The sequence below is a fragment of the Wyeomyia smithii genome, chromosome 3 (assembly GCF_029784165.1).
Source record: "Wyeomyia smithii strain HCP4-BCI-WySm-NY-G18 chromosome 3, ASM2978416v1, whole genome shotgun sequence".
NCBI classification, from domain to species: Eukaryota; Metazoa; Arthropoda; class Insecta; order Diptera; family Culicidae; genus Wyeomyia; species Wyeomyia smithii.
In genome coordinates, this window is record NC_073696.1 from 55065074 (window position 1) to 55087295 (window position 22222).

Here is a 22222-nt window from a genome sequence, read left to right on the forward strand (position 1 = left end):
TGTTGCCTTGCTGCCGGGTTGGTTTGCGGTAGAGAAACTGATCTCCCGGGTCTGGAGCAGCGCCCCTATGTTCGGTTTGCAGCAGCTGCGTACTGACCTCAGAATTAGCCTGTTCCGATAGCAGGCACTAGTACCCTATGCTCAAAACGGAAGCGATGTTTTCATGCCCGTTGCCGACGCACATAACATTGTTCACGCCTGATTGAACCTTACGATATCGTGAGTGTGGCGGGCTTTTGTTATGATGGTGGTTGTTTTTGCGGTTTAACTATTGTGAGCTGGAGAACAATAGGGAAACAGCTGATGATTTACTGTTTGATAGATGACGAAAATGTTAGCTAGTGGAACTACTCCCGGGTCGATGTTTACAGTCGTGTGTTGAAATTGTTATGATTTCGGAGAAGCTGCCGCATTCTTTTTCTGTGTTTAATTATTGCTTATTCGAAAAACAATGATACACAGATAAGAAACCAATTTTAGGCTGCTTATGCAGTATTCTGTGTATTGAGACGAAATACTTAAAATGCATAAGCCGAAAAACGAACATAAGTACATCAATTTGTTCGTTATCTGTTTCTCTATTAGCACTTATTTTTAGTTTATAAAACATTCAGCAAACTTCAACAAAAATCAATCAAAGTTCCCAATAAAGCGACCCCATTCCGATCACCCCAAACCTGTTTTAAGCAGCTGCTGGGGGTTTTCTTTAGCACCCGAATTGCGCCAGAATGGCTACAATCTTGATATCTTTTTTTCGATTGATGTTTATTCGAATATTTTTATGTGGTGAACGGTATTTTATACAATCTTAAAAAAGCTTTTCGTTCCCGTCGTTGAAATTATCGATATTGATCAAAATTCAGGACTTTAGGGCCCGTTTTTTTCGATTGCTTAAAACAAGACGGACCATGACCATGACCCCAAACTAATCACGAAATGAACAAAAAAGGTTCATGATGCCAGAAATGGTGGAGAAAACTTTTAAGGCAAACAATCAAAGATTATTTGTGAATCATCAAATGTTGTTGATATCCAAGACACGACCACATGGTTGACATAGCACTACGTAAATTATTATTCTTTGGTTCTGATAAGAACTGTTTTTATTGTTCTTGTAGATGAAAATGCTAATAACTGCTTCCAAAAGCGATGGTTACTTACTGTAAAAAGTGTTGGTTTCGTCTGGAAAATTCATGACATTAGGAAAACTTATAGTTTGACTTCACAGCATTTCAAACGCAGAACATAATTTTGTTATCCCCCAGCTGTATCTGCACGATGCAACACGAAACAGTGTGATAAACTGTTGCGTGGCTGAGAGTATTTCACTATCTGCTTCCATCCGACACAAGAAGAATTTGCTTCCGGACCGGAACGGAATAAAGCGTGTTATTTTGTTGTGAGCACCATCAGTTCAGTTCCACTGTTTGTCAACACAAAAGATTAAATTAATTAAAAAGGCTTCTTAAAGGCACAAACTATAAAAAAAATAAATCCCGGATTGAGTTCGAACTCTTTTATATACCAGAAAAGACTAAAAGAAAAGACTTTGACAGGGCTGCCAAAACCCTTTTCACTATTTTTTCTGTGAAATTTACAGCCAATATTTTTCATATTTCACTTCCAATGAACGCAACACCCTTTCGAACACATTATTAAATTTTATTCTTGAAACGAGCTGTCACACTCCGATGAAATTATTCACGCGCATCGTTAACGGTCACGAAATAAAATTTTCTGAAAATCCCACCAAATGATACTGTTCCTTTGGTAAAGCGAAAATGACGTTATCAACGTGACGCTTACTATCGTTATCATAATGAAACGCTAAAATTTATTCCTTGGCAGTATTTTTCTAATTCATTACTAGTCGCGTAAAGCTAATGTCCAGCACACAAACCGAGCTTACTACATTACAGTTCACACAATGAAACTCAGAGGAATAAATTTTCAGAAAATTTGAAACAGTGAATAGCAAACGAGCACGTTTTCACTGTGCCTGACAGATGAGTCGGCTTTCATTATTTTACGAATGATAAAAAAACGGAGTATGAGAGAATGAACTTTGCATGGAAGCAAAATATTTTCTTGTTATGGTAGCAAACGCACTGACGTTTATGGCAGCTATTTTTCACTTTCATGCAAAAGCGATAAAATTTTTCAGCCCAGGATTTTGAATTCAGAATAGCGAACAAACCTTTTTCAAAATTTGAAAATGTCAAAAAATATCCGAAAATAAACTCAGCAGAAAAACGTTCTATATTCAAGACCTTCTAAATGAGAAAATGCTTACCAAGCAATTCAAATAGCGAAAGTAGTCATCGCTATTACGCTACGCTATTAACGAGTGCATACGTACTAACTTTGTACGACTCTCTAAACGAAAAACACGGACAGATTCAACTTTTTGGTCACATCCCTGACCGCGTGAACGCTTTCAGAACACGCTTGTGGTCCTGATCACTTATAAAACTTCCATACTGACCTCATTTCTCCTTCCATTCGATGTTGAGAGTTCCGTAGTAACGTTCAATCACACGACTCACCATTGACTGCCCGATTGCTAGTTGTTTTTTGAAGTGTCGATGAGAGCGTTGACGATTTTCCAGGTGCTTTATTCGCGACGTTTCTATTCGGACAGCGACCAATTTTTGAAAAGTTGACAGCGATAAAAATACAGTGTAAAAAACGCTTCAAGCTACTTCTCCCCTAATTTTTAAGATAAAATACACAATGGATAATTTTCAACAGCGTTTTTTGTGATGCAATCTGATGTGGGGCATCCTTTACCAGAAAAGGTTGAAACAGAAAATGGTCCAGTCTTGAGCTTTAATTGGCAAAAAAATGTTTCTGGCCCGAATAACTAGAAAGTTTGAATAGCAAAAAATGCTTTTAAAGACCAGGAAAGACTAAAAGAGAAAATAATTTCATATTGACATATTGATATTGACTCAAATATAGCTCAGAATAAACGTCGTCAAAAGCCACAAAAAATCATAAAACGAAAAAAACACCGCAGCTAAACTAAGAATAACGAAAAAACTGAAAAAAACTGAAAACGAATTTTAGTTTAAAATCGTGGAAAGACGCTTTTTAGCGCAAAAAAAAAAGATGACCTCAAATTAAGCTATTTTGTTACAACATTTTGAAACAGAAACAGAACTTTTTTTTTTAATTTTTCGGAAGTTTTCTTACTCCACAAAACAGGATGAGAGTATACACATGAATGCTCTGTCTCTGTGTATGCTTAATTCTGTTTAAAATGGAGTCGAAACAAGAAACATTGCGCAAGCACATTGTGAAGTTCACGGTAAACCATTTTAAAAACAAAATTCTCCTGGTTTCGACTGTGTATAATTTCCTGCAAATCTCAAAAATTATTCGTCAGGATGGTAACGGAAAACCGGCCAAAGTAGTGTACAAAAAAGGACGTCTAAATCATGGTTCAATCCCAGTGGTTTGACTATTGATCAAGATGTGTACCAGAACGAGTGTTTGAAGAAAATTTTGATTTCATTTCTCCTAAAACACCATACCGATGGAGGGTGTGTGTTTTGGCCAAGCAAAGCATCATCATATTACGTCACCAACGCTCCTGAACAACAACTCGACCCCGTTTGTACCCAAAAATACGCAACCTAATGAATCTGTCTTTCTTTGGTATACCTTTCCTTGGTATACAAAAACAAACTGGAGTGCAACTAACTGCAAACAGTTGACTGGGAGAATCAAGAGATGCATTCGAAAAAAAGACGTGAAGGTCGTACAACCCTCGTTTCGGTATCGTCCGACCTTTCTCAAATGCTTATTTATGTTTTTTTTTAATTTCTAATGAATGTATCTTCATGAGAAATAAAAAAAGTTTTTCCTTAAATACATCGACCTTTTTGACAGCAGTTGAAAAAATTTCGAATGTTTAGTTGTCACTAAAGACGCGTCGTTACTAAAGAAACAAACGTTCTTTCCGTCGGTGTTTACTTCCGATCCTGTTACTACACAAACCGTTGAAGATGCTGTTCAGAATGTTCCGGCCAATTGTGTTGATTTAGATGTTTTTGAAAATACTCCAGAAATGATAATTGCTGCTGCAAAAAAATAAAAACGTACTATTCCGCTAGACTAGATGGGATTCCCGTTGTCATTTTTGCCGTTGTGCCGTTTTGCTTGCTGAGCCATATGCTGCATCTTTAATAAGTCCTTCACATCAGGAAAATTCCCGGAGGTGTGGAAAAAATCTATTATGTTTCCAGTGGTGATCACAGCAACGTCAAAAATAACCGTGGCATCACTAGTTTATCTGCTGGCTCAAAACTTTTTGAATTAGTCGTGAGTGCAGCTATTGTAAGTAGCACTAGACACTACGTTTCCTCTGACCTGCATGGTTTTATGACTGGCCGCTCGGTGACTACGAATCTTCTGGTTTTCACCTTTAGTTGCATTAATGAACTGGAATGTAAAGCACAGGTGGACGTGATATAAACGGATCTGAAGGCTGCTTTCGACCGTATTAACCATCGAATACTGTTGGACAAGATCTTGTGAATAGGTGCTTCGCGACAGTTCGTAAAAAGGCTAGGCTCATATTTGTGCGATAGAGTTATGCCAGTAAAATTGGGATCACATTGATCGCCGCCTTTCACCAATAAATCGGGTGTACCTCAAGGCAGCAATCTGGGCCCACTGTTGTTTATTTTATTTTTCAATGACACTGCTGCTGCCTTCGGAGTTGGCTGTAGGCTGTTTTATGCTGACGATCTTAAAAATTTTTCGACAATTCGTTCCATCGAGTATAGTCGACGTCTACAGGATATGTTAAATTCGTTCGCGTATTGGTGTAAATTAAATTGTTTGACAATCAGCATTGCTAAATGCGAAGTAATGACTTTTCATCGCATAAAATCGCCTATATTATTTAGCTACCTAATAGATGGTCAAACACTGAATAGAGTTGAATACGTAAAGGATCTTGGTATGGCTCTCGATCCTAAACTGACTTTCGATCGTCATCGCGCGATGGCTATTTCGAAAGCTACCCGTCAGCTAGGATTCATATCAAAAATCAGACGCGACTTTAAAGGCCCGTACTGCCTAAAATCACTGTATTGTGCTTTAATCCGCCCTGTCCTCGAAAACGCAAACACTGTTTGGATGCCCCACCAGCTCCATTCGAATCTATGTATAGAACGTGTGCAGCGAAGATTCATACGTATGGCTCTTTGGGACCAACCTTGGCGACAACCTGACAATCTGTCCCCGTACTCAGACCGCTGCTACTTGCTCAACCTAGATACTTTGAAACGTTGCCGCAAGAAGCTAACTCATATAAGTTTATAGTATCATATATTAGTTTTATACTAGTTCATTAAGACTGTCAGTTAAATGAATTTTATACACAAATGAACAGTTCGTATTCTTTGAAATCATGCCAGTGAAACTTCTAAGTAGTTTTGGTGTGTCCTCCCATTTCAGTAGAGTCTTACTTACGTTACCAAACAGACGAGAGCCGTGGTGGCTCGTGCTGAGTCAAGTTTTAAATCTGGTCCAGCCATCGGGCACGCTGCGCCCCTCTATTTCTGGTGCCGATAAGGTTGTTGAAGAGGAGCAATTTCACAGGATTGCCGTTCGGTATCCTCACGACGTAACCGGCTCACCGCAGCCTAATAACTTTCGCCAGGGCTGTAATGGGCTCCTCTTCAAGCAGCGCGTGCAGCTCATTGTTCATTTATCCTCACCATTCTCCGTCGTCCGTCTGTACTCCACAAAAACTTGAGTTGGGAGGCTGATTTAGTTCTCCTTGGAGCCTCTCGCTAGCATGTATTTCTTGTTTGACGCATTTATGCGCAGTTTAATTCGCTGGTTTCGGTCTTGAGTCGGGCGTAACTCTCCTCCCCTGTCTTGAAGTTACGTGTTAAGATGTTAAAGTCATCCGCGAAGCCCAGAAGCTAATCGGATCTGCGAGAGTATTTTTTTTGGCGGCATTGATAAGCGAGTTACCGCGGTAGTTGAGGCACTCCAGTTTGTCGTCCTGGGGCAGCGCGCCAGCCAGCGCCTCTTTACTGAATGCTTGAAGAGCTCACTCGTTAATCCGTCATTGCCGCCGGTTTTGTTCTTTTGCTTCCCGATTTCACAATGAACTTCATGAACATCGGAGGTTGATACTCAATCATCTTCCACTGGTCAGTTCCAGTTCTGCTTCTACTTGCTGTATCACCACTTAGCTGTCCATCGAAGTACTCCTTCCACCTGTCGATGTTCCACTTTGCTGGCATCTGTGAGAAGGTTCCCATCCGCGTCATTACAAATGTCGGCCTGCAACACTGGTTAACCTTTTCAAGGAATTTCAGCGTATTACTGGCACGGGACAGCTGATCGAGCTCCTCATGTTCACGATCCTCTTGCTGGCACTAGGTCTAAGATTCATGGTTATCGATGTTAAAGTCTGAGAAAAACCGGCCGTCGATGAGAACATGGTCAATTTGGTTTTTCTGTACGTTAATCAGGTGATCTCCAAGTGGTTTTTTTCCAAGTGTTTTCGGGTAACTGCAAAGTTCACGCATCGCTGGCTATAGTCGTTCGTCACAGTGTTCAGGCTGGGCCAATCACCAGTTTGTACTTTTCTTGCCTTCCCGGTTCATGTCCCCAATGACAATCTCTATGTCTCGACGCGAGTAGCTTCCGTGGAGATTCTTCAGTCGTGCGTGAAACGCTCCTTTCTCTACACCGAATCTTCCATCATGAGGATAGTGTCCGCTTAGGAATGTTTAGTTGTATATTCGGCTTTTTGTTAACCTGTCTCTGAACGCTTGCCACTTGATCATACGGCTCTGCATGCTGCTCAACATTATAAAGCCGGTACCCAGTTGGTTGGTGGTGCCGCTGCTCTGGTAGTACTGTGTCCTGCGGCCACCTTCTCCGTCCTTGCCGATTGTTCCGGGTCGTATTCACTCCTTGAGTGTTGATAGTGTTGAGCCGTCCGCTTCGGTTCAGTCGCTGTTAGAGCCGCCCCTGACATGGGAAACAGACGCTTTGACAAGCTGCCCTCCAAGGAGAACAGCTCTCCCTTCCCTGTCAGAATACGACTAAGATCCCTCCGGTTCATCGTTCTTCCCTTGTTTGCTCTTATTCCAGTCGGCAAACTTGTTATTCTCCTCAATGCGTGAAAAGAGCAGAGTCTAAGTTCACCGTTCAGTTCTTGCTCACCGTGAGTGTTGCGTGTAGCAAATTTTATCACCACACTTTTTCCTTCTGCTTAGTGCTGTGTTTCTGCTGCTCGCAGAAAAATTAGTACACTTGTTGCTTACGCCACAGCCTAGCGGAACAAGAGTGGTGAATCACTCTAGTAAAAATACACAGAACTCCACCGCGGCGCGCACTTCTGAGTTAAATTCGATAACATTCGAAGAACAAACATGCGTAACGAGCGGCTGAATTTTTTTTTTTTTTCAGCTTCGAGATGCAAAGCAAACAACGCAAACTACTTTCTTAGCTAGGCCCTTTATTTGATATATGCATAAGAGACACACAGTAAAGGCACTGCAGTGAGCTCTGTTGTGCAGTTATTGAGCGTAATGTGACGTGTGAGAAAGCTCACCTCTGTTTATTAGATTCCACCACGGTTTTTTTCGCAAGTTTCTCAGATACCCACGATTCGCTGCTTTCTTTCTTTCAAGCAAGTGCGTAGCTTTGCCCACTAGTGTGAGAGCAGTTGTTTTCGCAGTGAAAAGTATTCTCTCACACACTAGTGATTCTCTAAGGAATAATGACAACCCTGACAGAGATACTATATCATCAATTAGACGTCAAAAGATCGAATCGTTGATTTTTTTTCAATTGAAATTTCTTTAATTTCTTCTGCAGCTCTATTTCTACGCTGACCGACTCTCCTTTTTCAATATAAGTAGGGCGACAATCATCATATTGAAGACTCTCAAAGCACTCGAGGGTATATGGCAACCTTCCCAGCTTCTGACGCATCAATTAAATCATCAAGATGGCATTTGTTGCCACTTACACTGCCGGTTATGACAGCGATGCCACACTTAGTAAAGTCCCGAACCCAGAAGTACCCTTGACTTAGCTGTGCGCGAGATTTCGCTAAAAAAATCCAAACAGCATCCAGCGCTCGAGTGGGCTATAAAGTGACAGCAAACTTTCACTTTCCAGACCCAACGGAGTTGCATTGCGTGCGAAACCGCCAATGATCTCAATTTGATGGCGACGATCGCGTTGCATCATTCCGAGCAGTATACAGATTCCTGTTTCGACGCGTGCCATGATCTCATCACCTTGTGCCGGGTCCGGTATCCGCTCGGTTGGGATGCTGCTTTCGTGTTACGTAAATTAAGCGCCGCGGTAGTTCGAAACTAACCAAGCAAGAGCTGTTGTAAAACACTTCAATTCGTACCCACTCATCCTCCACGCGAAGTCCTGAAATTTTAATGCTAGTACATTGCAATTCAACCCGGTCAGGCAGTCAGTGCAGTTGGCCGCTGGCTGGTCAGAAATGCTTCTCGAAAAAAGTTGTAATTTATGCTTACTACGTGCATGCAGAGTTTTATGTCTACATGTTCACATTAAGTCGTCTCTTGAAGCACCTTCCGACGGATGTCTAATGCATGCAGACTCCGGCTACCCAGCAAAGCAGAGGTTATTCGGATTTTGAGTTGCCATCAAATTGTATCAAGTGGAGCGAAATAAATCGACAAGATCACTTCCAAGAGATAGTTATGCACGGTTTTTAGGTGGAAGCGAAGCGAAAAAATAAGCTTTTTCCCATCCATTTGGTTCCCGTCGGAGGCGCCCCTCGAGACAGCCAAAGTAGTGGTAAAGTGTGAAAGGATTGAGCACTGCAGCGCGAAAGAAGAAAAAAAAATCGACACCGCACACTGACTGCGGCAGCGAAACCAATCGAAAACCTATCAATTATTAATTCAAAATAACCCTTCCTGCTGCCTGCGATGCTGCCGGCACGAAAGACTGAATCAGTCAGACCGTTGTCGGACGTGTGGCCCAATGTTTGCCGAGGGGTGAAATAAAAAGTACTGATGTAAACATTTATTTGCGACCTGCAACATGGGAGGATTGGTAGAGAGAGACAGGAAGCAGGATGAAATGCTGATAAGTAGGGTCTTCTGGGTGGTGTTTTAGTTGAAGTGTTTATTCGTGTTGAAATTGATACTAGCCTCAAGTCCATAGCCTTGCGTATACTGAGGTAAAAGCATTTCAAACCAAATACTAGAGCGCTACTTAACTTTATCACAGCGCCTATAATCAGAACTATTTATAATATTGCTTACAATTGAAAGCAAAAAATGCCCGACACGCATAGTCGAATACCAAAAAAAAACTGTGGAAAGATTGTGCCATTGTTCTTTCCTGCGATGTTTCCGTTTTACTGCAAATAAACCATAATTTAAAAAAATCATCGCAAGTTTACAACTCTCTTTCCATGGACAATCTTTAACAAAGTTGTTGTCGTTATAAATAGACTAAGGGAACTTCGTCACACCCGGGTGCGTGAACAAATCGCTGTAGAAAGCTTACCAGTCTTGTATACAGCGAGCCGATGTAATTAGGCAGAGTGGCCACCGGCTTGTGAATTTGTAACTCACGACTGTGATCCTAATTCAAAGGCACTTTCTTGCCCACTGGCGCTACGATTCCGAGCGAACTGGAACACTATCATCAACAGTCATCCGTCATCGCTGCTGTGTACGGCGCGCGGGCTGAGACACTTTTTATTACAAACCATTCTGCCGTTGGTATTCGTAAACTAATGACGCTGACAACGATACCGTTTGTTGATATGTATTTAGCGGCTGATGCGCAAAGGTTGACGAATAACCAGCTTATTTGAGAATTATTTATGAGTTAGTTGGTTGCTAAATGTGACTGTAAGTCTAACGGTACTAGCGGAGATATGAAGCGCTCCAACACTGCTGGACAAATGCAAAATAGGGTTAGCAAATAGCGTGGCGAAAAAGTGCCGTTCAATGACAGTAGCGGTAAAGATCCATGCAAGACTATTCGTGCTTCGATTTTTCATTATGAACATTAGACAGCCTATTGAGGATAATTTCATATCGTGCATCGATATCAGCACGATGGTTACTATCAGTGCACTGACTGTTTCGGTCCCACGATCATCGTCGGCGTCGGATTGGGTAATCATCGTGACAAGAATTCAAGCAGGATTTTGTTACGTAAAATGGATTCGACAGCAGCTAGCAGCAACGGGTTTTAACGCAACAAACAGCTGTTTGTGGCATTGGTAGTAAATTCGCCAGGCGCATTTGCAGCTGAGTTGTGGGGTTTTTTGCCGCGAGGCGTCAGTTGCTTTTAGCGAAATGGGCAGTTTAGAGAAGCCATTGATTTTATAGATGCGGTTCTGAAGTTTATTAGGTAATCAGAGTTTATTAGGTAAACGCTTTTTGCACGGCTAATTGGTGAAAGGTTAAAGTTGTTTGTTATCTTAATTGCGTCAAACTGGTTAATTTACCTACGTTATTCGTATAAATTCAAATTGTGTTACTTTAATTTACCAATACACAGTTTATTGATCTCTCTATGCATATATCATATCATACCAATAACGTTTGATTTTGGTGATTTTTTTTTCATTACTATACTCCATCACATTCTGCGTGCGAATCTTCAAGGCAATGGATTTCATGATGAAAATTACTGGAAAAATATAAATACTGAAACAAATGCATCAAACGTCTTAATTTTACTAATGATCCGTTGACTAACGGACCAGTTGATATTGCTGAGTGTACCTACCTCCCTATTACCCAAGCAGCAAAATTTGTTTCTGATTATGAACCTTGTGCATCACAGCAACTAATTCTTATGCGAAACAAAGTTGCAGCTACATTTCAGTTTATTATCCAACGACAAAAAAAGCGCAGGAGGTGGAGCAACTGCAACATCTTCGTTGTTTCGACACAAGTTTCAAGAATGAAACAGCAATGTGTATGGTAAATGTAGCATCAAATTTAGTATCGTAGATGCACCATAACAACAACTTGCATGAAATGATCTTCCGTCAATATTAATGTTTAAGGAGAGTTCAACCAGAGTTCCTGGGCAGCTCGATAAAGCATCGTGCGAAACTTTTTGCAGACCGTAGTGCCAATATTCACCACCAATACGTTCATCCTTTGATATTTCAATTTTATTTAGTGTTCCTACGAGCGTCCTCCTTTGGGTAGAACATCATCAGGAATATAGTATTTTAAAATGGGAAAGAGTAAATTTAGTGCGTCGTGCTTTATTTGATCAGCTATGGCCCAACTTTTCAACTCATTTCGAAACTCGTACAAACACTGTTTTGGTTTTGAAATTTCCGGTAGTATTATTTCGGGTTGTGTTTTTGCCTTTCTCCTAGAAAGGTATAGCAATCACTTGCAAAACCGAAAGTATAAAAGTGCTCCAAAGGGCCGAACGGCATATATCACTCGACTCAGCTCGACGAGCTGAGCATTTTCTGTATGTATGTGTGTGTGTGTATGTGTGTGTGTGTGTGTGTGTGTGTGTGTGTATGTGCAGATTTTTATTCTCACTCACTTTTCTCAGAGATGGCTGAACCGATTTTCATGAAATTAATTGTAAATGAAAGGTCTTGTTGCCCCATAAGACCTAATTAAATTTCATTGTAATCGGATTTATAGTTTACAGGTTATGTATCGAAACGTAAAAATCATGAAACATCATTATTTCAAAAACTACTGAACCGATTTTAACAAAATTGATTTCAAATGAACGGGCTAACCGAAATACCCTTTACTTTTGAGTTTTATAAAGATTGAACTTATGGTTCAAAAGTTATGGAAAGAAACGTGTTCTGAAGACTGTTTAATCTCACTCATGTTTCTCAGAGATGGCTGGACCGATTTTCACAAAATCAGTGTCAAATGAAAGGTCTAGTTGCCCCATAAAACCCTATTGATTTGTTTTGCATTCGGACTATTACTTTGCCTGTTATGTTTAAAAATGTGAAATCCAGCTATGAAAAGGAACATACTCCGACGACTACTTGGACTCACTTATTTTTCTCAGAGATGGCTAACCTGATTTCAACAAAATTAGTATCGATTGATAAGTCTAGCTGCCTCATAACACCCTATTGAATTTTACTGTAATCGAACTGTAACTTCGTCTGTAATGTACCGAAATGTGAAAATCACTGAACTGAATTATCGCAGAAACTACACAACCGATATGATCAATATTATTATCAGATGAACGGGTTAGTAGAAACGGTACCCGACGGGTTCGGGTCGGGTTCGGGTTCGAAAATTTTTGAAAGTGTCGGGTTCGGGTTGGGTTCGGGTTTTGAGAAAAAAAATATATTCGGGTACGGGTCGGGTTCGGGTTTGAAAATGTCGGGTTTAGGTCGGGTTTGGGTATGAAAACCCGAAACCCGTTTATAAAATCTTTGAAATCTCGGGTTCGGGTTTCACAATTTCGGGTTCGGGTCGGACTCGGGTTTCGACCGAAAAAAAAGTCGGGTTCGGGTCGGGTACGGGTTTGAAAAACATCAAACCCGACCATCTCTACGGGTTAGTTAAGGGCTAACTGATGAATTATGATTAAACACGTGGTTTCAAAGTTCGGCTGCCCTATACGTTCCCATTTCATTTGATTATAATCGAACTTAAGCAACCGTTATGTATTAAATTGTTAATAAAACAACGAAAGTCTATTATCTCAAAGATTACATGACTTATTTGAACATAACTAGTGTCATACGAACGAGTCATCTCTCGAACTTACAAATAACAAACTTCATAACAGTTTGATATGTGGCTCAAAAGTTATGGAAAGAAAAGAAATTCAAAGACTATTTAAAACTACACCTGCTTTGATCGATGTATGTGGCCTCAACATAATTTAAATGTGGTATCGTACTATTTGAACGTTCCAAATTCATTGATTCCTTGCGATGTGTTTAAAGTCTGCAAATGCACGACGTATCAGCCATAGGATATGATCAAAGTCAAATAACAAATCGTTTGAAATGATTGGTTTATCGAAATGACAACATCCTCGACTTTTGGCTTCTGTACATCGCCTTCTTTCTGTATATATATTCATATTGGGTAGTATTCGGTCATTTTCAGCAGACTTTCTGACATCAATCTGAAACCGGAAATATCCATACTGGGAGATATTTAGTTATTTTGGTTGTTTTCCACAAACTAAAAGTGGTCGTCTTTAAATTCAAAATGGTGTCCAGGGCCATTGTTTGGTTTCTATGCATCATCTCGATTACGGAAATATCTATATTGAGTATTATTCGGTCATTTTTGACTGTTTTCTAGAAGTTGCCATTTAGCAATTTAAAATGGTGCCTGAGGTCAATTATTAGCTCATTGCATCATTCTGGTTCCAGAGATACTCATATTGGATGGTATTTGGTAATTTTAGTCTGTTTTTCACATACCGAAAGTCGCCATCTTGGATTTCAAAAATAATTTCTGGCCTCTGAGCGTCATTCTGGTTGAATGTTTTTAAAGGTAACAAATATGTCCATGATGGTTCGACGCCCCTCACTCTTCTGGAAGCATATGTTCGTGGGAAACAGCCGAAAATGATCGAATAACACCCAATACCGGAAATCGCCATCTTAGAATTCTAAATGGTATTTGTGGTCGATTTTAGCTCCTGTGTATCATTCTAGATCCGGATATTGTTATATTGGGTGGAAATCAGATATTTTTGGCTGATTTCCAGAAACCGGAAGTTGCAATCCAAAATGTTGCCTGAGGTCGATTTTGGAACATATTTGTTACCTCTAAAAACATTCACCTGCAAAATTTGGTTCCCTTTACCCGGTTAGTTCTCGAGATGTGCAGAAATTTGTGTTTCATTTGTATGGAACCCCTCCTCCCAGAAAAGGGAGGGGCGTTCAACTATTATGGACATATTTGTTACCTCTTGAAACATCCACATGCCAAATTCGGTTTAATTTGCTTGGTTTGTTCTTGAGTTGTGCACAAATTTATGTTTCATTTGTATGGGACCCCACCCTTCCAGAAGATGGAGGGGTCTCAAACTATCATAGGAACCTTTATCGGCACCAAAAACTCCTACCTACAAATTTTCACGTCGATCGGTTCGGTAGTTTTCGAGCTTATATGGATCAGACAGACAGACAGACCGGACTGCATTTTTATATGTAAAGATTGCAACATCAATATTTTAGAACCTTAAGAGTGAATATACATTTATTGGATTGAAGCGTTCACGTAAATCTATTTTTACAACTAAAAGTTTGAATGAGAAAGGCTGGGTCTGAGCGCTAGGTGGATTAATTTAGGTTTTTCATATTCATGCGGCATATATACCTTTTCTGATTCACCAATATAATAAATAGCTTATATATGAAAAAAAATACAATAAATAGGTTGATCGGTGGTGATATATGATGTCAACCTCGACTTGTTAGATGTTGATAAAGTTCTGGTATCTTCCCGAGCAAGGGCGTGGACAGAGTACTAGCACTTATTTAGTTGATAGAACTATTTTCAATAATTGCATTTCGAAACATTTCTTTCTTTTTCTTATAAAAACTTCCATTCCTTTCCACTTTTTCCATATGCCGCTCTGACGCCCACTTAAAACACTATTACCTTCCATGGTAGACGTTGTTTAGAGCAAAAGTTGCTGTTACATCACGTTGGCAACTTTTATACTCCGCCCACTAGATCAATCCAGTGAAAGTTTGATTTTCAAATGCCGTTTACACGTTTCAACAACAAATCCAACCTCGCGAATTACGTTGTTGGTGTTGAGTTTTTTGAAGCAGCGATGCAACTTTAGTTGTTGCTTGTATCTTAACAATTCCATCGTAGTAACAAATAATGTTTTTTGAAACCTCAGAATTTCATTAGTGTAACAAATTCTCGCAATTCATTTTTTTATTATGTTTCAATTGTTGCTTGGGTACGTGGCAGTCGTTATCTAAAAATTCGCCTGAGAAAATATAACTGGTGATTTTTTTTGGATTTATAAATAGTTGATTGGGTTATTCAAAAGTATTATGCAATGATGGTTGCAACAGTTGTATAATTTGCGAACAGCGTAAATTGGTGAAAAGTTGGAAGGTTTTTTCTATTCATGCATAATATTTGTGGATTCTAGCGCACGTGAGTCAGAACTATTATATTACTATAGAATAGAACGTCGCTTGTAAAGGGTGATTTTTTTGCTATTCAGTTTCTCGTGTATTTAGATTTGACAGTTCACGCGGGAATTCTGACAGCTGTCAAAGTCCAATGTACTCAATAAGCGCCTGAACAACGCTTACAAATAATCGAATTTTATTACTAAAACTCGTGCTCTGTGAAAAATGTTTTTCGCGCATTTTTACCGAAAAATTGTGTTCAGTGACGAAGCTCATTTCTGGTTAAATGGGTATGTTAATAAGCAAAATTGCCGCATTTGGATCGAAGAGCAACCAGAGGCAATACAAGAAACGCCAATGCACCCAGAAAAATGCACGGTTTGGTGCGGTTTACACGCTAGAGGCATCATTGGTCCGTACTTCTTCAAAGATGATCTAAATCGCAACGTTACGGTCGATCGCGCTCGCTATTGCGCGATGATTTCTGATTTTTATTTGCCGGAAATGGAAGAGCTGGGTCTTGTTGACATGTGGTTTTAGCAAGACGGAGCAACGTGCCACACATCGCGCTAATCAATGGACATATTGCGGAATGAGCTCGGTGAGCAATTCATCTCACGAAATGGACCGGTAAATTGGCCGCCTAGATCAAGCGATTTAACACCGCTAGATTATTTTTTATGGGGCTACGTTAAGTCTCTCGTCCATGTGGATAAGCCAACAACAATTCCAGCCTTGGAAGACAACATTCCACGCGTTATTCGCGAGACACCAGCCGAAATGCTCGAAAAAGTGACCCAAAATTGGACTTTTCGTATGGAACAATTAAAACGTAGCCGTGGCCAATATTTGAATGAAATTATCTTCAAAAAGCAAATGGCATAAACCAATTTATCGGCTCAAATAAAGATTTCATACAGTTTTGTAATTTTCATACGTTTTTTTTAAAGAAAAACCAAATTCTTAAAAAATCAGGAATTATTAGAATTTTGACAACTGAAAAGTGGCCCGCATAGGTTATTTGTCCCCCTGTTCCTCACAAGTATTAATCAGGCGTTGCAAACAGATAAACCGTCAAAATATGCCAAACACTTCAGAATGAGCTACATTCCTGCCAAAAAATTACTAGATACCTTCGAGAATTTAAACAGAAAAATGACAAAATGACTACCGGATTATTATCAGCTTTTTCATTTGCTTTTTGCCATTTTTTTTTTAAATTTAGTGGTAACCTCCTGCGCATTTGAATCGCAACATATGTCTTGAATATGGCCTTAGGGATCACATCGTTATGACTCTGCTTAAAAAAATGATACATCCCGCATGATTTTCCGGTCATGTATTTAAGAACAAAAAATACCGGTTGAGAGTTTATTCCTCTAAGTCTGACTTTTTTTGAAGTAGGTAAGTAAAAAAATATCTATTGAGATTTAATCAATTAAACTTCTAGTCGCAACGAGTACAAACCAGAAAATAATTTTGCGAAATTTCAAGTTTTTTTTCACAAGTTACCTACCCTTGAGGCTCAGCAAATTTCATAACATTCCATTTAAAAAAAAACATCCTTAAAACGCTGTCTCTGTATACTTTGAAAAATCATAGAAAATTCAATTTGTCGTAATGCTCTAAAATTTGGATTCTGACCTTTTAACATTATACAACTATAGTAAAAATATAACTGAAATGAAATTCACACTTCCGATTTTAGGTTGATGGCCAGCGATTTTCGCTCGTGCAGTGATTTTATGCGCTCATGCCACACATTCTGAATACGGATTGAGCTGTAGTAGGGATATGAGTGCGAGATAGTATTGAAGAGATAGAATAGAAGAGAATACGTAAAAGATTAAGTGTTTTCGTGCTGTCATTAGCGATTCCGCTTACCGCGCAACGCACGTGCTATTTAAATAAACCATTCAAAAGTCAAGTCAAAGGTCGAGAACAACATTCAAATAGTTGTGTTTCGCATCACATAAACAGTTGGGTGCCAATAGAAATCGACTTTTCGAGTTTCGTTTAGAGATAGGTCTCAAAAGTTTCGTCTCTTCGAAAAAAAATTCACATGCAAAATTCAACTTCAATCGTACAATCGTTTTCCTGAACCATGTCTAGACACAAAATTCCATTCCCACAGATAGACAGACAATCGATGCAACATTCCGTTGCATAGTCTGAAATAGTAAATTTTTTCCGAAATTCCTTCACCGGAATAGTGCTGATGCTAGACACCTTATGTTTCGTGAGAAAAACTACTACGTCCGCATAACAGCAAAATAAGGGGCCGTCCACATTCCACGTGGCAGAGTTTTAACGTTTTTGACCTTCCCCCCCCCCCCTCCGTGGACAACTGCCCATATGAATCCTAAAAATGTAGTATGGACCGTGGACATTACATAGACCCCCTCAAAAGCTGTCCACGTGGAATGTGGATGGCCCTTAAGTGAGCAACAAAAAAAAGCAGCGATAAAGTTTTCCCTATTTGGTAACTTTAGGTGACAGGAATAAAGTCGAAACATAAAAAGCTAGAGAAGAACAGCGAGAAACACCGAAAAAAATTGTTGTGATTGTGTGTTTCTCTCCGTGGTTCCAGTAGATTAAGCATAAACATAAATAGAATTTGCTCAATAAAATCAATCTAGCAACAGACCTGATTCCGGGTGGTCGTTATTTTCTCCACACGTACGGAAATTTAAATGTTACAAGTCTCTGGTAATAGTCTCAAAGATTAACTTAACCTTTGCAACCTCTTCCGGAAGTTGTGCCTAAAAATAGTCGAAGTTTTACCTTTTTGACCGATGGAAGAAAAACATGGTCACCGATTTTCGTATTTTTTTTTCTTTCTTCGACTTCAAATATCTTAGAAATGCACAAAAATTTATCATTAGAAGTAATTATTATAAAGATATGAAAATAGAGCATCTTCTAGAGCTTAAGCGTCGAGAAAAAAAAAGTCTCACATTTTCCCAATCTAGACTTGTCGCCGCAATTTTTATCATAATCTAAAGAACCACAATTAAAAAAAAGAAGTTTAACTCATCAAAAAAAAAAACAGTTATTGATTTTGAAATTTTCAAATTTATTTTTTTCAGTTCACTTTTTTTCACAAATTAAACTAATTATATTCTTTTTTTTTTTGCAGGTAAGAATTACACAACAACTTCCATTCAATCGTTTGCCGTATTGTAAGTAAAATATATCCAAATTATTAATAATTACAAAAAGCATGTAATCAATATTGATAATAGATATTTACTTAAACAATCTTCTCGTGAATTTTTGAAATTCGTTATTCGAAAATTCTCTAATGAGGGCTATTTTGGATTGTGCAGATCGAAACAAAATAGTAACGTAAAGTACATTTTATTAATTTTTCAAAGGCCGATTCGAGGAACTCCAAAAATGTCATTGAGTACAACAGAGTTTAACTATAAAAAAATTGCAAATGTTTAGTACGCATAGTAGAAATCATATTGAAGCAATACAATGGTTTTATTGAAAATCAAGGTTACATTCAGCGCAAACCGGAAAATTTGAACGATTTCTCTCGAGATAAAAACAATTATACGAAAATTTGGATTTCAAAATCTGGGGTCTTTCGGGTTCCGGAAATATTCATATCGAACGGTATTTGGCAATTTTAGGTAATTTATCAGTAACTTGAAATCACCATTTTGACACCCTTATGTGTTTGGGGTCACTTTTTGGCCTTTGGAAAGCCAGGAAATATGCTCAAATCAAATAGAGAAGATTTTGTTGCTTTTGAGCAACTTTATGTTGTTTGGTGTGACAACGCATTCGACATAAATTGCATTCGGTGTCAAGAAGACTGCAAGCAACTACAGGCTCAACCGGTGCCTTATGAATAACGTGACCATAAGTGTCATTGTAATTATTCATTTATAATGTTCCTGACTGATTCGATAATGTTTAGTTATGTAGTTAATGAAATTTTTGACGGATTTATTGTTTATATTATTGTAATTTTAGATATATTATTACATAACATTTGTTTACTCTATTGTAATTTTATATGTATTGAAACTTTGTAAAACCGTACTTAAAATTGGGGTTTTGTGCCGATTTGAGAATGGTTATTATGTCAAGTCCTCTTTTTCCATTGTTTACTTCATTGAGACTATGGCAGTTGAATAGTAAAACATGTTTCAATCGATATTGGAACAAAACTAAGACAAATCACTGTCTTTTTAAAAATTTATTATGATGTTCAACCAAATCAGATTCATCTTTTTTTTCTATTCATCTAAAGCCTTTGGTAAAAAAAACTCTACATGTATATTTATATCATAAATTGCTCAACAAAACGCTGCCCCACATGGGTTGGTGCCCCTCCTCTAGTACCCATAAACTAACAATGCGTATGGTAAATTACATCACAACACTTGTATAAAAATCATTCATGTTAGAGCGGCACCAAGAAGCAAACAAATAATAACACAACTCCCAAAGGAGAGCGCGAGTGAATTCACCATTACGCTCGAGAGCAGCCAGGTAACGAAATCAGTTTCCCGTAAACATAATCGTCGACATAGATTACTATCAAAAGCTCATGCGTGTGGGGAATTGATTCGAAGCCTGTTCGTAGCAGTGCTCAAGAATACCCCTTGATCGAGACACGGTGACACATAAATTCATCAATAAGCATAAAAATAAACAGAGCAATTTGTCCTTTTCTCGGAGATCGTCGTCGTCGTCGACGTCGCAAAAATCTCTTGTGAGCAAACACAAGCATAAAGTAATCGGTTGTGTTATTATTTTCGGCACGACCGGTGACGGTTTGGCCTTTAAGTGTGAAGGTTTCGGGTGGAGTGTTTTTACGAGTTGTTCGGCTCAAAAAGTGCACGAAACATTCCACTTTATAGGAGGCTACATCGTAGCTCTTCTACGACTTCGGCTCCGAAACAGGGTGCTATTAAAGTGTGGAGCAGCAGCAAAGTGGCGAAAAATGATGACCCTCTAGAATGCACGTATGACCGAGTGTAGCAATCGTGGCCCAGTCCGCCGCCAGCCCGGCCAGACCAGCAGCTGGATGTTTGCTGCGGCTGCTTTACATTATTTACGTTTATGATTCCTATGTTTATTTCAAGCCAGGGTTTTTTGGATTGCCGAATGACGGGATGGCCGCTGCTGTGCTAGATCCGGAAGACTTTACCCCGTTTTACTGTTTAGGGATTCATGGCGAAGGAGTAAAATTTGCGAAAGTTTAACGGCACCGAGGAGTGCCGGTACCGCCTCAGTAAATTCAATTGCAAGCGCTGATTCGGGTAGTGAAACTTTGATAATTATATAAATATTATTTACCGTCTGCCGACACTAAAGCCGACGGGTGAACAACAACGAATATTGTAAAATATGGTTTACCTGTTGATGGTAATGTAAACTTTTCTTTCGAACAATATGTCACCAAGTCTTCATGCCGCCTACACTACGGGATGTAAATGTATCATCACATTGGCTGACGTGTTTTGCTCTCGAGGATTGTACTCCTTGTTGAAAAGACCCAAGTAAACAAGGACAAAGTACAAGGTGAAAGAATAATTTCACCGGTGAATCGTACCCAAAAATTCACAGACATGTCGCCTTTAAATATTCAGCACACAAAAAGTTTTACGGCAACTATTGGAGAACACGCTCTTCTTCTTTATGCATGTGATTTCCTGGCCAAATGGATCGAAAACGTACAAAATTGTTTAGAACTGCAGTCCATCAATTTGATGAACAGTCCGCACCGTTTCGTAACCTTTCTTTTTGATTGAACGCGCAAACCGAACGCCGATATTTTCCTCAAAGTTTTGGGATTCGGTATTATAAATTATGCAGCGCGCAGGCAGTTTCAACCAGATGGGCTCAGCTCAGCCGCAAATATCGGGAATCGAACCACAACAGATGAGATACGGCTTGTACTCACCAGAAGTCACGTGCTCGGAATATCAACGAAGAAATCTACACCCCGAGAGTCCATTTAAATCGGAAACATAAAACTTTCACACGTTCCTGACCCGTTTCCGCGGGTGGGCCAAAGAACTCAAGGACTTTAACAAACAAAAAAACCTAGTCTCATGTCTTCGTGCATCCGAATTACACGTTTAGCTGGTATCTATAGGTCGCGTGCGCCCGCTCATGTACGGAAGCACATGTGCCTGCAATAAGCCAAGCCGAGGAAAACAATCGCCCCGTAACTACCATTGGTGTGCAGTTTCGTTGCCGTCTGGGAGGAAAGTCAAAGCTTATGACTTCTAAACCCGCGCGTATGAGCGAACAACTACCGCCACTCTGGTGTAGGGGTTATTTCTGCATGTGTTTTTATGAAAATGAGACAAGCGAATCATACATATTACATTTTTTACATGAATATCTGATTTATCCAATTGTATTGTTGTTGTTATTTGAGTTCGCTTCGCGAGATCGCCGACATCGGGGGCTGCAACGGGTGTTAACTTGTATTTCGTCTAGTATTCCAACAAGTTACAAAACACGCTACCAAGAAGGAAAACTGTTTATGCAAGAGGCAAAAAACAAATTTCGTTCGTGCCGTTGCATGCGCCCGAATTCCCCCTTCAAATTTGCAACACTTTTATCTGGTTGTTCACTCGCTATACCGAGCAAGGCGAGACACGAGACGGTCTATTAAAGCGATTTTCCACATCCTTCTCCCGAAGTCCGGAGCCAACACCACCGGCAGGTATGGGCGGCAAACACACCCGAACATATGAACAACCGTAAAGCTTTTTCCTCCAAGCATGAAAACGCACTCGAGTGCCGTAATTTCACCGCACATGGCGGTGAAGCACCCACTCATCATTTTTCAGAAATTATAATGATGCTTTGGTGCAACATAAGAACGTTTAATTTATCACTTTTCAACGGTTCGGTGCGGCTGCCGAGCAGCCAGGATGTAACGAAAAAGAAGAAAAAAACTGAACCATCTTCATCTTCATCACGGGACGGGGACATCCTTTCCCAATGTGGCTACTAGAACGTCGGACAACTTGAGTGACATACGCCCGCTCCCATCATGTCTAAGTTCTGCCTCAGTTCCACCCTAACTTCACGCGAGACAAGGCAAGCGGGACT

The 22222-nt window shown here is 39.6% G+C and overlaps 1 protein-coding gene across 5 annotated transcripts in view; it reads left to right on the top strand.

Moving 5' to 3' along the window:
• The window catches only part of LOC129731690 (FK506-binding protein 2), a 57708-nt gene that overhangs the window by 11673 nt on the left and 23813 nt on the right, over positions 1–22222 (top strand). The window lies entirely within an intron of this gene.